General features: G+C 43.2%; 1 protein-coding gene across 20 annotated transcripts in view; it reads left to right on the top strand.

Annotated features, from left to right (window-relative positions):
* KANK1 (KN motif and ankyrin repeat domains 1) overlaps window positions 1-15,854 on the top strand; it is a 242,537-nt gene that overhangs the window by 185,058 nt on the left and 41,625 nt on the right. Inside the window, exon 1 of one of the 20 annotated variants that reach the window (XM_063696439.1) lies at window positions 5,732-5,853. The exons of 18 other annotated variants lie outside the window; for them this stretch is intronic. The gene's annotated coding sequence lies outside the window, so the exon portion shown is untranslated. Of the gene's footprint in view, window positions 1-5,731; window positions 5,858-15,854 lie in introns of those variants that run through there. One more of the 20 variants, XM_063696437.1, reaches the window with a different exon arrangement.

Below are 15,854 nucleotides of genomic sequence, written 5' to 3'. Positions count from 1 at the left end.
AGAGTCAACAGATTCAATGTTCAACCAGCAAATATTTGCAGAGCACCTACTTTGTGCTGGCATGATGCTGGGCATATAATACAGGTCAAAAATCAGGCCCAGCACCTGCCTAAGAATTTGTGGGCCTGAGCCCTGCCAGTTGCCAATCTGATGTGCTATATTCTTTGCAGTTTTCTTCCAGCCTTTTCCCCTAAGTTCCCAGTTGGTCGCTCTGTGAATTCATGTGTGACATTTCACCTGGGTGTGTTTCCTGGGTGAACAGATGGCTTTTACTGTGTCACACACACACTCTTGCGTTCTGCCTCCTCTTGTGAAAGTTGTAGTTATCTGCTTTCTCTCCCTCACTTGCTCTAAGGCAGGCTTAAGATGGTGTTGTTGCTGGGTGTGGTGGCTCATGCTTGTAATCCCAGCACTTTGGGAGGCCAAGGCAGGCAGATCAGTTGAAGTCAGGAGTTTGAGATCTGCCTGGCCAACAGGGTGAAACCCCGTCTCTACTAAAAATACAAAAATTAGCTGGGTGTCGCAGCGGGCACCTGTAATCCCAACTACTTGGGAGGCTGAGGCAGGAGAATAGCTTGAACCCGAGAGGTGGAGGTCGCAGTGAGCCGAGATCTGCACTTCAGTCTGAGCGACAGAGCGAGACTCTGTCTCAAAAAAAAAAAAAGAGTGAGAAAGAAAGATAGTATTGTCTGTTAAGTACCTAGGGTTCCAGAGAGAGGTGACCAGGTACGTTGTGGCTGTCTTAAGGGGAAGATTATTGTCAGGGGCCATTTGGAAAGTTCTTTCTAGCTGCCATGGCCTTTCATTGCTTTTTGTGGCATGTTAGCAACACAACCAGATAGGGAGGAGGTGGGACTCCAGTTGGTTCCTTTTGTCTCAGGCTTATTCTCTGGTGCAGCTTGGTGGGCTGGTTGCAACTGTAGGTAAGAACCTGAGCTGGTAGCCCCTGGGGGTATGGCTGGCTGGCCTGCTTTCCTTTTTTCCCACTGTTTTCTTGGGAAGGTCTCTACAGACCTCACCTCTTTTAGGTGTGAGGAGATAAATAGTCCTTATTATCCCTTATTTACAGCCTTCGTAGAGTCTTTGTAGTAATCTAAGTTAAGGTCTTAATGTTCTTATTTAGTTCTGTGTCCCCCAATTCATTTGGTATTGGCTTTTCTTAATGCTGATTTCAAATCTTGGATGAAAATATATTATGAGACCATCTCTTCTTTAGATGTGACAAAGGTAATAACCATGGGGCAATCCAGACTGTAAAGAAAGCCTAAGGTGTAGAAAGCCCATGCGACACTAGTTTTAAGCCTTCACATGTGTTTGGGGAAATGCATTTGTTGAATAAAGGATAAGAAGACAGAAGACTTTTTATTTTTCTTGTCTTTTAAGGTAGGACCATCAGATAGCATCGTCTTCCTAAAGTCACTCTCCTGACAAGAATCAGACCCCTCTGCCGGGGCACACCCTCCTCATGTGGAAGGCAGCATGGCCTCTCCTTGGAAAATCTCCCCTCATATTAAGTCTTCTGAGCGGATCCTGCTAATCCAGGCATGTAAAGGAGGAGTCCTCTTCCAAGACCCAACACGGTGCACACCTCACAGGAGGAGGAATGGAAAAGCAGGCGCCTTTGCTGGACTTTCCTTTTAATCCCCTAAATCCTGTCACACCCTAAGACTATGAAAGAGATGGGTGGAGAAGAGCCTTGGTGCTGTGGAAAGGGCCATACCCACTTTCTCCCTCACTGCAGCTCAGACAGTGTAGGTCTCACACCCATCCCAAGCACCTAAGGGGAGGGGTGGGTTAAAGTAGCACAATACGGTATTTGAACTCTTTAGGGGTTTGGGGAAGTCCAATATAACAGAAATAACCCAGGCCCTCAGCGTGGGGTAGCAGAGCATCCTCCTTTCACTCTATCTCTTTCTAAGGCAAATACTCATAGGTAGAGTTTTTGCAAGGTAAGCTTACCTGAGCCAGAAAGGGTGGGAGGAATGTGAGATTGTTTTGATTGTTGTCCTTGGGTTTTGTTGTTGCTGTTGTTATTGTTGTTTATAAGAGCTACAAGAGGCTGGGCACGGTGGCTCACGCCTGTAATCCCAGCACTTTGGGAGGCCGAGGTGGGTGGATCACCTGAGGTCAGGAGTTTGAGACCAGGCTGGCCAACATGGTGAAACCCCATCTCTTCTAAAAATACAAAAAAAAAAAAACTAGCTGGGTGTGGTGGCAGGCCCCTGTAATCCCAGCTATTTAGGAGACTGAGGCAGGAGAATTGGTTGAACCCGGGAGGCAGAGGTTGCAGTGAGCCGAGATCCCGCCATTGTACTCCAGCCTGGGTGACAGAGCGAGACTCTGTCTCAAAAAAAAGAAAAAAACAAAAAAAAAAGGGCTACAAGAGAGAATGTCCCTAGTTTATGGCTTTTCAGTACCAAAATAGTATGCATTCAGCAGTAGAGTAAGCAGTAGCAGTAGAATAGCAGCATGCTTATGCATGACATAAGCTTCATCTGTAAAAGGCCAAAGTAATCATACCTTGCTGTAGGGTTGTTGTGAGGATTAAATGAGTTCGTGTATGTATAAGGCACCTGCAGCAGTGGAGTCCAGAAGAATTGTGCACAGTGGGTGGTGGGGAAAGATGGGGGCAGGGAACATTGAGGGAGGAAAGTAAATTCAGTGGATGTCAGGAAATAGGCATCTTGACCTGTCCACAGTGTAATTCAGGCCACCACTCACTACTTAATTTAACTTTGTTCTTATCTCTAGACTAAGGGAGCAGACTCTCTGGGGGAAAAGTCTTGCTGCAGTAATCCTGTTAAGTTTAAGAACTGAAGGTTCAGGTTGAAGTCTCAAAGTTCCAAAGCCACCATCCCAGGGATAAAGACTGTGCTGGTATACTCTCAGCCAGCCTGGTACCACAGAAGGCTTTTGTCTCCAGCAGGTTCCTTTTCTCACTGGGCGTCACCTTTTCTGGCTACTCTCCGCCTGTCAGAAGCCAAGCCTTGAGTATATCTTCATCTTCCCACATCTTACTTGGCTTCTTTCTTTGTACATATATTGAAAGAGTAAAGGCAGATAGGTGTGTGTTTCTCTCTTCAGTGGGAACCTTTGTGACTGTTGGTTTCCAGGCAGAAGGGGTTCATATTTTTAATTGTTTCCCTTCCCAACCCTTGTCATTGTCTGATAAAGGACTAGGCATTTATTTGCATACAATGGCTTTTTCTGCTGGACCTCACCTTCACAGAAGCACAGAGGCAAACACCCATAGGGTCAGATACAAGCTACTTTAGCAAAATGATTGACTTTGACTGCTTTATATAATCTAAACTCTTACCAGAACACAATATTTATGAATGTAGCAGATTTTTTTTTTTTTTGCAGGATCAAGAAACACTACATTCAGTACTTTATTCGTTTAACTTTTAAGAACAAGTCTTTTGATAGTTTTAAAATTTTATATATGTGTGTGTGTGTGTATATATATATATATATAATTTTTTTTTTTTTTTTAAATAGAGACAAGGTCTCACTATTTTGCTTAGGCTGGTCTCAAACTCGAGCTCAAGTGATCCTCCTGCCTTGGCCTCCCAAAGTGCTAGGATTGTGGGCATGAGCCACTGCACCCAGCCGATATTAAATCTTAGTTTGGAATATAATAATGTAACTAAGTAATACCAGAATTTTTTTTTTTTTTTTTTTTTTTTTTTTGAGGCCAGAGTCTCACTCTGTCACCCAGGCTGGAGTACAGTAGCATGATCATAGCTCACTGCAGCCTCAACCTCCCAGGCTCAAGTAATCCTCCCAGTCTCAGCTCCCGAGAAACTGAGACTACAGGGGCAAGCCAGCACACCTAGCTAATTTTTTTTTTTTTTTTTTTTTTTTTGGTAGAGACAGAGTGTCACTGTGTCATCCAGGCTGGTCTCAAACTCCTGGGCTCAAGTAATCCTCCTTCCTCAGCTTGCCAAAGAATTGGGATTACACGCATGAGACACCATGCCCCCCAAAAAGTGTTCTTTTAAATGCCTTCTTCACCTTTGTCTAAGTACATTGGGTAAACGTGGCACTAGTTGAACAAGATTTACTGAATTTTATCACAGGGCAGGCAGGCAAAGCCAGTTCTAAACAATAAAACAGAGATCAACAAAGATGAGGGATGACTCTAAATAGCCTGCTTTGTAAAATTCAAAACGGGACAGCTGTGTAGAGAGAGGCACAGTTTTATAAGAATTCACTGGACCTGCCTAGTTTGGCTCATCTTGGTGCCTGCACATGCCCTGCCTTATTCCATTTACTTTCCTTCTGTCTCGTCTCCTACTGGTGACCACAGTTACTGATGGGAGACCTTAAAGGTGATTATCTTTGAGACACATATTTTCCTGTGTGAAGACACAAAGATTAAACTCTATAAGACCATGGCACTTATTTGGGCTTGGTTTATACCAAATAAACCAAGAGATTAAAAAATAACAAACTAAAAACAAAGCTTCAAGTGCCAGGTATTTTGAAATAGCACATCCAAATAATTTCATATTACTTTACACAACAAGACCTCCATTAGTAAGAGATTTGGGTTAGATTTTTTCTTCCTTTTTTTTTTTTTTTTTTACTTTAAACTTTATTGAGCTGTTTTACATACCATAGAATTCACCCATTTTTAGTGTATGGTTTGATAAGTTTTAGTATATGTGGAGAGTTGTATATCCACAATCCAGTTTTAGAACATACCCATAACACTAAAAATTCTCTTGAGGTTTATGTTATCATTTACTTTTGACAGAAATGTTTTCTTCTGCTTTTGAAAAAAAAAAAATTCTGGGCCATGTGTGGTGGTTCATGCCTGTAATCCCAGCACTTCGGGAAGCCAAAGCTGGAGGACTTCTTGAGCTCAGGCATTCGAGCCCAACCTGGGCAACATAGTGAGACCCCATCGCTACAAAAAAAATACAGAAATTAGCTGGGCATGGTGTCATGTGCTACTCTGGAGGCTGAGGTGAGAGGATCACATGAGCCCAGGAGGTTGAGGCTACAGTGAGCTGTGATTGCACCGCTGTACTCCAGCCTAAGTGACAGAGTGATACACTATCTCAAAAAAGAACTTTTTTTTTTTTTGAGGTAATGAATTTAAATCATTAGGGGAACATACCATTCTTACTAACTTTTTGAAACAAAAACAAAGGTTGCTCAAAGATGTTATGAATAAAATGTTTAAGAGTATGAGGGTACAGAGCAAGGGAAGGAGGCTTGGGCCTATGGTTTACAAATGGTGATTGTTTTTAGCCTTCTAATTATATGTTGCATTAAATAAGAAGAAACCAAAAAGGAACCACTTGCCTCCACTCCAGCCTCGGTTCAGCATAAAACTCAATCATTTCCTTCACAAGCCAGCTGCTGTGCTATAGCTCAAATTGTAACAGAGAGCCTTTCTCTGCAGTGGAGGGTTGGGGAAAGAGGGAGTAAGTCAGCACAAACAATGAGGAAACATTTGCTGCCTTTCTGATTTCTTCCTAGAATTAACAGGCTTCCAGCTGCATTTCTAGGTCAGCATTTCATATGCCTGAAGAGTATGAGGATAGTTTGAAAAATCAGAAGGAAGATGAGAGAGGGCTTTGCCTCTTTTTTAAGATCTTGCTAGCAGTTTTGTTTGTTGGTAATTTTTGCTGTCTCACTGACGCCAAGAGTCCTGGAATTAAACCCCGTGGCCAGCAGGCTGTTAGTTCGTCAGGAAATTCCAAATGGGTATAAATAAATTCTCTGCAACAGCTCCTGGGCTCTTTGCCTGCTAATGTGTGGAGTCCCTTTAATGCTGAGGGAAGTTTGCCTGAGACCTGGCTTCCTGCTCGCTGAAAATCACAGTTATTTTGTTTCTGGGTGGGTAAGTAAGAATGCCCACAAAAGAAAGAGAGGAGGAGAGCATGATGTTTGGGTGGGGGTTGGTGAAATATAAACTCGAGCTCTGTGTGTTGTGAAAAAGATTTGCTTTTACTTCAAGCTAGAAAGAATAACCCAGTTCTTGATTTTTAGTCCAGTGAAAATTTCAGCTTTACCTATGGCTTTAACATAAAGATGTCATTGTTGCAGGAGTGAATGGTTGTACATATATATATGCTAAGATTTGAGTTTTTGAGTTTAAGGTTTAGTTCAATTCAATAATTTCCTTTTTTGTTGCTAAATCCATCTTTGGGTATTTGTTTTCAGCTCTGTTTTTCCAATAGGGAGTTGCTCAATATTCATTAAAGCTGGCTTCTTGTATAAACACTATAAAACAAAATAAGGACGGGGATTCATACAAATACTAGTTTTCCATTACCACCCCACCTCCCCCTGGCCAAAAAACTGTAATGTTTTGTTAGAAAAGCCTGTTTTATCCCTAAGTTAGCCAGTGCTCCTTTTCTGCTTTTCACAGAATTACTCTCTGAACTGGCACATTTCCTTTTTACGCTTAGAACAGCATGTTACTTTTGAAGAAAGTTTGGAAAATAACAGTCCAAGCTCATTCTCTTCTGTGCATGCATGATTGATTTGGGCTGTATTTCAGCAATAACTTTTAAAATGAGACAGTGGACATTAGAGAGCAGCATAGTTGGGGTTGCACTTGGGAGCCCATGGCATTTTGGCTGTTCTGAGACAGATTTGGGGTAAAGAGTTGCTGCATCTTGTAGTTGGCACTGAACACTGGAGAAGAGGGCCACTGTATAAACCACAAGGCCCCTGTTACCATCACATGCCTCCCTAGCACAATGTGCCCTTTATTAAGACAGGCCGTTCCACTACTGAGAATAGTAACCCTTTCCGCTGTCTTCCCCTCACTCTTACGTGCAGCCTGGCTTCTGGCCTCTTAACTCATGCCCAGAGTAGAATTGGCAATACCCAGGAGGGACACTGCGCTGGGGATTGTTAGGTCATTCCAGTTAGGATGCAGCTGGAAAGGTGCTGCTGAGTGGGACGTGCAGAGGGGAAGACTGCAGGCTCTGTCTGCCTGAGCTCATCTGGTCTGACACCTGCTGTGATTCATTTTTCTTCATGCCATGTTAAGAAATTTTGTATCAAGTATAGTCAACAGTTACTCATAGCCTGGAAGCAACTTTGGAAATCAGAGTTCCACTGACCCCCCCTCATTTTAAGGGTATGAATCACATCACTGCATTGTATGATTCCAGGGCTCTCTTGCCCATTGCTCATCCATGAACTAGGAAGTGATCATAGTTCCTGTTCCTGTTTTATGAAAACAAAAGTATGCCTTCCCCCAGCCTAGGCAGGCCATTCAGGACGACTACCATGGAGGTGCTCTGGGCGGTTTAAAGCACCGTCTTTGCACAGTGTGTTAGAGAGCCCTGTGCCCTGAGGACTTTGGGAGAGCTGCAGAATGAGTGTGCAGAATAATCGGCACTCACCTTTGTCCTCATGTTGTGAGATGGAGATATTTTAACCCGGCCATAATATACTTTAAAAGTTGGGGGGTGTTTGTCTGCTTTTGCTTTTATTTCCTTCCTGTGCTGTACTGGGACTCCCCCTTATCTAACTAGTACATACCACTCTGCCCAAGCAGTGCGTGCGTACACACACATCCCCTACAGCTCCCTGCTGGCATCTCCTTCATACACTCTTAAGAAGAAGAAACCAATGTAGAACTCAAGATTTTAGCAGACTTACTTGGTCTTGAACAATGTATCACAAATACCTTAAACCCTGAGTTCATGGGGGTGGGGGCAGGGTATAGAGGAGGAATGGTTCTGGATCCTCTCTGGGGGGCCAGGGTTGTGTTCTTCTCCAGACAACAGAGAGTGATCCAGTACCACTAGTAGTGACAATAGAACCCACACATTGTTCTAAGTGACAACACACTGATGCAGGTACTATTATTTTCTCAAACAATTGGAATATAGTCTAATTTGCCGACAGCTGCAAAGCAGCAGAGCCAGGATTCAAACCCAGGCAGTCTGGCCCCAGAGTGCCTGCTTCAAATCACTACATCTCTTCCTCTGTTATACTTATTCATCAGTAGATGCCTAGATGTGGGGCTTTACACTTCAACAGATACTAACAGGGCCATGTACCAAGCGCCAAGTACTGAGGAATACAAACATAAATACTGCTTGAGGGCCAGGCACGGTGGCTCGCGCCTGTAATCCCAGCACTTTGGGAAGCCCGGCTCATGAGGCCAGGAGATCGAGACCATCCTGGCTAACATGGTGAAACGCTGTCTCTACTAAAAATACAACACATTAGCCGGGCGTGGTGGTGGGCGCCTGTAGTCCCAGCTACTCGGGAGGCTGAGGCAGGAGAATGGCGTGAACCTGGAGGCGGAGCTTGCAGTGAGCCGAGATCACGCCACTGCACTCCAGCCTGGGCAACAGAGCGAGACTCCGTCTCAAAAAAAAAAAAAAAAACTGCTTGACTTCTGCCTCCCCTAGACACTTAGAGTCTGGTAGAGAAACACAGGCATGTGCTTGCTAACTGTAACACAGTTCCGCATATATAGGCAAAGTGACTTAGGAAAAAAGAGGGAAGAAGGGGACCAGTTCTTCCCAGGACAGAGTAGTTGAGGGTAAGTAGGGGTTTACAAAAATGAGGTATCTGGGTTGGGCCCTTTAGGACAATGCAGCTGATTTTGACAGATGGGAGAGTGTGGGGAAGGGTGTGCTGGGTAGAGGGGATAGAATGAGCAAAGATAGATAAGCTTGAAAATTTCTCAGTATGTTGAGGTTTGGGGTGGGGAGGAACCTGGGAGGTGCTGGATTGGGGCTAAATTGTTGACATTTCGTGCCACAGAAAAGAGCTTTTAGGCTTTATTCTTTAAAGTGGAGCTCCTGGCACATCACTTTGCAAGGATAGTGACTGAGAAGTTGTAGACGTTTCCAGGAATACCTGAAACAAATGTAAAATTTCTCAAATAATATGTAATACAGGAAAGCAAAGCCATCTGCCCCTGAAAACAGGCTGCATATTTGCAGTATGAGTAACAGCAGAGTCTGGGCTGTGCTCCCTAGTGGCAGGCTGACTGCACTCGTGCACCCTAAGGACACTGATGCACAGATGAAGAAAGGAAAGACAGAAGTAAAATTTATTTTTAAATAATTTTAACCGTACATAAAAAGAGCTCTCATGTCTTCCTCACCCAGACTCAGATTTCCCAGTGGTTAACATTTTACCATATTTGTTCCATCTGTGTGTGTGTGTGTGTGTGTGTGTGTCTGTGTGTAGAAATGCAGTTGTCATGTCTTTTTGGCCTCCTTCCGTCTGAAAAGTTCTCGTTTTTACCTTTTTTTCATGGCCATGATGGTTTTAAAAAGAGAGGCCTGACATTCTGTAGAATGTGTTTCAGGCAGGGTCCAGGCCGTGCCTTCTTGGCAGGACAGTGCAAAAGTGATGCTCTGCTCTTCCCCATGCAGATACATGATGTCAACTTTGATCACCTGGTCGAGGTGGTTATTTGTCAGCTTTCTCATCATAGAGTCATCATTTTTTTTTATGATTGACATTTCAGCCACAGAAAAGAGCTTTTAGGCTTTATTCTTTAAAATGGAGCTCCTGGCACATCACTTTGCAAGGATAGTAACTGAGAAGTTGTAGACGTTTCCAGGAATATTTTCTGGTGAGATATTCTGAGACCACATCAGTATCTTAGTCTTTAGTAGGAAATCTCTACCCACTAGCCTTAGCTAGTGATTCCTACCTGAATCCGCCACTGTTCTAATAATTGGTCCATGGTGATTTTCTGTTTACATAATTCCTTGTATATATTAGTTGGTATTCCTACGTATTTATTATAGCATGATGGACTCACAAGTAGATACCTATTCTCTGGATTGTAACTTGTTACTATCATTAATTATATTATTTTAATGCTCAAATTATCCTAGATTTGGCTAGTGGGGGTTCAAAAGAGTTTGAATCAAATAGACCCTTGACACTGGCATTAAATAGCCAATCTGATGTGTGCTGACGATTGAGACTAATAACTGGTAGGCGGAGGGTGTTACCTGAGTTCTAGATATGTATTTATCTCAGACAGTATGGGTCACCTGCAACAAGATCTGTGGTAGGCAGGCCAACAGTAACACTCGGGACCCTAGAGGCAAGCCAACCTGAAATTCAGCTTGTCGGAGACCATCTGGTGGGTGGAAGTTTTGCGTTTTCAGAGTATATTGTTTAAGTTCCCCAGGCCTATCTTCTACCTTTAGCTTTCCCTGTTGGCCAATTCAGGCCCTGGTCAGATGTGGGTGGAGAGGTACACAAAGCTGGAAACGGCGTGCTGCCCGCCTGTCTCTCCTGCCTCCAGAGACACTTGCTGGCTGCCAGGGTCGGTGTTGTCTTAGCCTCACAGGCATTTTCAGTCCTTGCTCTTCCCATCCTAGAGTTTCAAACACAGAGCAAGTCTGTGTTCTGCATCTCAACATGCTAAATCAGAACCTGGATTCCCTAAAATGTTGTCTCCTGTTTCTTCCTGCCCTCACTCATGCCATATCCGTCCTTCCCAGGTTAGATTTCTCATACTTTAATGACCTTCAGAAAAGGAATCCCATCACTTTTCTCTGCGGTGAGTCATCCATTGGTTTAAAGAAAAAATTTTCTCTTTTAATAGCAGAATGAGGTAACAGAGCCCTAGAGGACAAGCCCAGAGACCTGATCCTGGTCTCCAGCTCAGCCCAGAGTAGCTGGAATTTGTCAGGCCTTCTCAGTTTCCTCCTAAGTATTAGGGGCAGACAGAGTTAAGGCTACAGGCTGGCTAGCCCAAATGCAGACAGTGTCAAAGTTCTAGTTGTTGAATACCACCAGAACTTATCTTACTATTACCACTTACTATCTAATTGGGTAGATAAAATTCATATGGTGCAAAGGAATTTGTTATACCTAGACAGAAATTCATGGGGACTTGAATAATCCATGGAAACCCTAATGGAGGATGCTGAGGAGAATTTTAATCTCCAGCATCTAGCCAGAGCAATCTTATTAAAATGCAAATCTGATCATTTCACTCCCTTGTTTAAAACCCTTCAGTAGCTTACCAATGCATCTATGATGCAAAAACTTGGTTCCCAGGGTCCTGTGGAATTAGGGCTCTGTCTGTCCCCTTTCTGCCTCACTGCAGTCTTTGCAAAGTCCCCCTCCCAGTTCTTAAAAGTGGCAGGTTTTGCATATGCTCTTTCCTCTGCCTAGAATTTCTCCCATCTTTCCACACATCCCCAGCACACTGCCCGGTGGACTCCTTAGCTACCGCTCCCTTGAAGAACCCTCCCTATCCGTAGCCTGGGCAGGGTCCCTGCTCTGTTCCAACATAACACCTGTATTTTACTTTCACAACACTTAATACAGTTGTTATTTATGTGATCACTTGTCTGTCTCCTCCTATACTTCATAAGTTCTACCCAGACAGGCTCTGTGTCTGTTTTGCTTAGCACCTAGCAGTGTTTGGCCTATTGCAGGCACTTAATAAATATTTGCTGAATGAAAGAATACATCCATCTTTCAGTGTAACAACTGCATCTTCCTTACATCAGCATTCTCTTTACAGAGTGTGGGAACAGGTAGATGTAGAAGATGGAGCTGGTATGGAGAGGGGTAGTGATGGGAGACAGTGGAAGATGTAGGAGTAGTGTGCAGGTTAATGTCTGTTAAAAAAGTCCAGATAAGATTATCTGTGAGAGGAAATCCAAAGATTTGTGGGGAGAAGCCAAAAGGAGTTAGGAAGAGTTAGGAGTACAGGAAGCAACACCACATTCTAACTTAATCATATAAACAAACCAAGCCTGTAAAATTGCAGTTATGCTACATATGTGTCAACTGACCTGATATTTCTTAGGAACTTCTGGCATATACTTTTGCTTTCTTTAATGTTACAATTTTATTTGCATGAAGTGTTTAGGTAGCTTTTTAAAACAGCTATACTAGCCTGGGCAACATAGTGGGACCCCATCTCTATAAAAAATTTAAAAATTAGCCGGGTTTGGTCACACACATCTGTAGTCCTAGCTACTAGAGAGGCTGAGGCAGGAGGATCACTTGAGCTGGGGAGTTCAAGGCTGCAGTGAGCTGTGACCGTGCCGCTACACTCCAGCCTGAGTGACAGAGCAAGACCCTGTCTCTAAAAGAATGAGTGAATACATACTTACCTACCTACCTACCTACAACCTGAAGAGGTATTGGTGAATTGCAGTAGGCAGTATAAACTCTGTGAGGAGAAGGATTTCAGGCTTCTTAGAAAAAGCCTAGCACTTGGCAGGTGCCCATCATTTGAATGACTGAATGAATGGGTTTTATCTGGGAGGGAAAAGAGCAGGCTTAAAAACAACTCTTTGGTAAATGCAAGAGCAAAAGAAAATCTCATCTGTTACACATTTCCTTTAAACCAGAAGGAGGAACACTCATATTGCTACCCTTTTTATTGTGTGTTCTCTAACAAATGGTGTTCCTCACACAAACTTGATACAGGTAGCGAAGCTGCTGGGTCTCAAAGAGCTTAATGCTAACAGTGTCATCAGGAGATGCCACCTGCTAAACCCGTTCAGAAGGACGCTGTTGTACTTCGCTGTCTTCTTAGAACACTTTCCACTCCTGGAAAAGTTGATGTGCTAACTTAATTACTCTCATACTCTGAGTAATTAGCTTCATGAGAACTTGCCTCTCTTCCTGAGTTCATCCTACTGGTTTGCGTTCCTGCTGACGTGGGATCTTTTTGACTGCTTTGAACAGCAGGATGCTTACACTCTGGGGCTTTTAAATGTGGAAATCTGTGATAATTATGTACTTCTCTAGGACTGACTCAGCTCTTCAAGCAAAATCTTCATGCTTCATGTGAGAGGGGACAATAACATTAATGGGAATTAGCAAAGTTCTTCAGTTTCAACAGTCAGGTGTGGTATCTGGCGAAGAAAAACACATAAATAGTGTGTGAAAGTTGTGGCACAGGGGTGTAATTATTTTTCACAGCACCGTCAGTCAGTAACTGGGCCTAGAGCGTGCAGCAGTGAAATCAGAACAAAGAAGTCAGTGTGTCCTAATTAATAGATAAAGTAATAATATCAGAGTCTCCTCCGTTTTAAAGTCCACAGGACACATTATTTCACCCCAGTGCTTTTTGCTCATATTAAAGAATGGCTCATTGTGGTAGAGTATGTGGAAAGTATTGAATGCTTTTCTTTACTCAAAAGTGGCATTTTTTATCACTTGAGCACTTGAGCATAGTGTTATTGGCCCCAGTAGGAAATGAAAGACTTGAAGACTACAGATTTTTTTTTGAAATGGAGTTTCACTCTTGCCCAGGCTGGAGTGCAATGTCATGATCTTGGCTCACCACAACCTCTGCCTCACAGGTTCAAGCAATTTTCCTGCCTCAGCCTCGCAAGTACCTGGGATTACAGGCATGCACCACCATGCTGGGCTAATTTTGTATTTTTAGTAGAGGTGGGGTTTCTCCATGTTGGTCAGCCTGGTCTCGAACTCCCCACCTCAGGTGATCCACCCACCTTGGCCTCCCAAAGTGCTGGGATTACAGGCATAAGCCTCCGTGCCCAATGGAAGAATACAGATTATATGGCCAAAATTTCAGTTGCAATCTGTGAATTTTTATTCTTCTCGCTGTCTCCAGCACAGGCTTTCTCAGCCTCAGCGCTACTGACATTATGAGCTAGATAATTCTTTGTTGGGGGAAGGAGGGCCTGTCTTGTGCATGGCAAAATGTGTGCAGCAGCTCTGGCCTCTACACACTAGATTCGGGTAGCACCCCAAGCAGTGACAACGATAAATATCTTCAGGCATTGCCAAATGTCCCTTCGCGGGGGCAAAATCACCTCCACGCCTCGTTTGGTTGGTTTAAAAGAAAAATTACCTCCAGTTGAGAATCACTGCAAGCAGGTTAGTACTCCCCGACTAGTTTCCTGTGATCTAATCTTCTTCCTGGTGAGTACGTTAATTTTTATGTCTTTCAAAACCATGTATTATTTGGACAGCAAGTTTAGTTTCATTAAAAGTTAAAATCATATAGTACTTTGTGAATCTAGATGAAATGATTTTTGAAATATCCATAACTCCATTTCACTTTGTTAATGCAGAAGAATTGCAAGCAAATTTTGCACTGTTCTGGAGGCAGTAAATTGGGCCCCTCTCACAGAGCACTAAGTTTTATAGGAGATAAATATATAAATAAGGAGCAGACTTGCCATCAGTTTGTTGATTTCACCTTTTCTCTGAACACATAGGAATTTGGTCTGAACTTGAAGAGTTTTCTCTAATTAATGCCATTGCATTGGTGTTTGGTTACCCCAAATTGCAGACTGTGCAAAACTTAGTTGGGAGCGACAGGGAGGAAATGGACTCTGTGACCCTTGGTGTCTAGGAGTGAGTTGGCTCAGAGATGATGCCAACCTAAGACAACATGGACCCCAGTGTTAGTTAGCAGGCCATCCACTTACCTTGAGACACTGGTATAAATTGTGGCGATGCCAGCTGTCATGTAGCTGTTTGCTTCACTTCTGCCTTTAATTACTTTTCTATGCACCCCATCCCCACTAGACTGTGAGCCTTGTGAGAGCAGAGACTTTGTCCATTTTGTTCAGTGTCCCCAGCTCCTAGAACAGTGCATGGTAAATAGTAAGTGAAGATCCACAGAAAACTAGAGAGATAGAGAAAGAGAGACAGAGACAGAAAGTAGATATTAATTCATGTGCCTTTATTATCAATATCAATTATAAATGTAAGTCGAATGTGTGAATAAATGTTTTATTCGGTCTGCACTTCCCACTGGGTATTATAACATTTTAACTGGTCCTATTGAATTTAGCCTCTTTCCCTACGTCAGTCTCACGCACACACAATTGTCAAGACGATCTTTGTTGATGCCTTTTAGCCCCTAGTTTCAGTGGAAAAACTTGCCCTGCTCCAGGATGTGAGATTGGTGGCCTCTCCTGTACTCATCTTCTTCCCCTTGTCTAACCTTGGCATTCCTTCAGCAGCACCAACAGGTTCTGCCCTGGCTCTTCACCTTTTTACTCTTGTCATTTACCTTGTCTTCAGAACTCATATCTGGTTAACTCGGTTCTGTTTTGATCACTAGTTTACGTACTTTCATACTGCATTGTGTTTTGGTTTTTTGGAGTGGGGGCGGGGTTGTTGTTTTTTGGGGTTTTTTCAGACGGAGTCTCTCTCTGTTGCCCAGGCTGGAATGCGGTGGTGCAATCTCGGTTCACTGCAGCCTCTGCCTCCCAGGTTCAAGCGATTCTCCTGCCTCAGCCTCCCAAGTAGCTGGGTTTACAGGCATGTGCCACCACACCCAGCTAATTTTTGTATTTTTAGTAGAGACAGGGTTTCACCATGTTGGCCAGGCTGGTCTCGAACTCCTGATCTCAAGTGAACTGCCCACCCTGGCTTCCCAAAGTGCTGGGATTAAAGGCATGCGCCTCTACTCATGGCCTGCATTGTTGATATATGCATTTGTCACTGATCTCAATTAGTGTTATGTTAAGGGTGTTTGGTAGTCATCTCTCAGCTAGACTATATCTCATTTTATTTCTTATAAATTTTTCCTCTTACTCCTTCCACTGAATAGGACCATTTTCTGTAGCCAATTAAGCTTTCAATAAATGTTTATATAATGAAGGTAGAAGTAGTGCCAGGAGCAGTCTCCACCACTGGATTTCCAGACATTCAAAAAATTCTTGTAAACACCAGGGACAGCCCTCCAATTCCAGAATATTTAGTTGGAAGCTATTACTCAGGATTTCAGTTGCAGATATAGCCAGTGGAATTTTGACTGTGCAAAAGCAGGCATAGTTCTGTTAGTCCAAAAAGGCTTAGTTAAGAGTCTCTTTATAACCCAGGTAGATTTTTTTTTTTTTTAACTGCTTTTTTTTTTTTTTGAGACGGAGTCTTGCTTT

The sequence above is a fragment of the Gorilla gorilla genome, chromosome 13 (genome assembly GCF_029281585.2).
Source record: "Gorilla gorilla gorilla isolate KB3781 chromosome 13, NHGRI_mGorGor1-v2.1_pri, whole genome shotgun sequence".
Lineage (NCBI taxonomy): Eukaryota > Metazoa > Chordata > Mammalia > Primates > Hominidae > Gorilla > Gorilla gorilla.
Note: the sequence above shows the minus strand (reverse complement) of the source record. Positions and strands in the feature narration are given on the sequence as shown.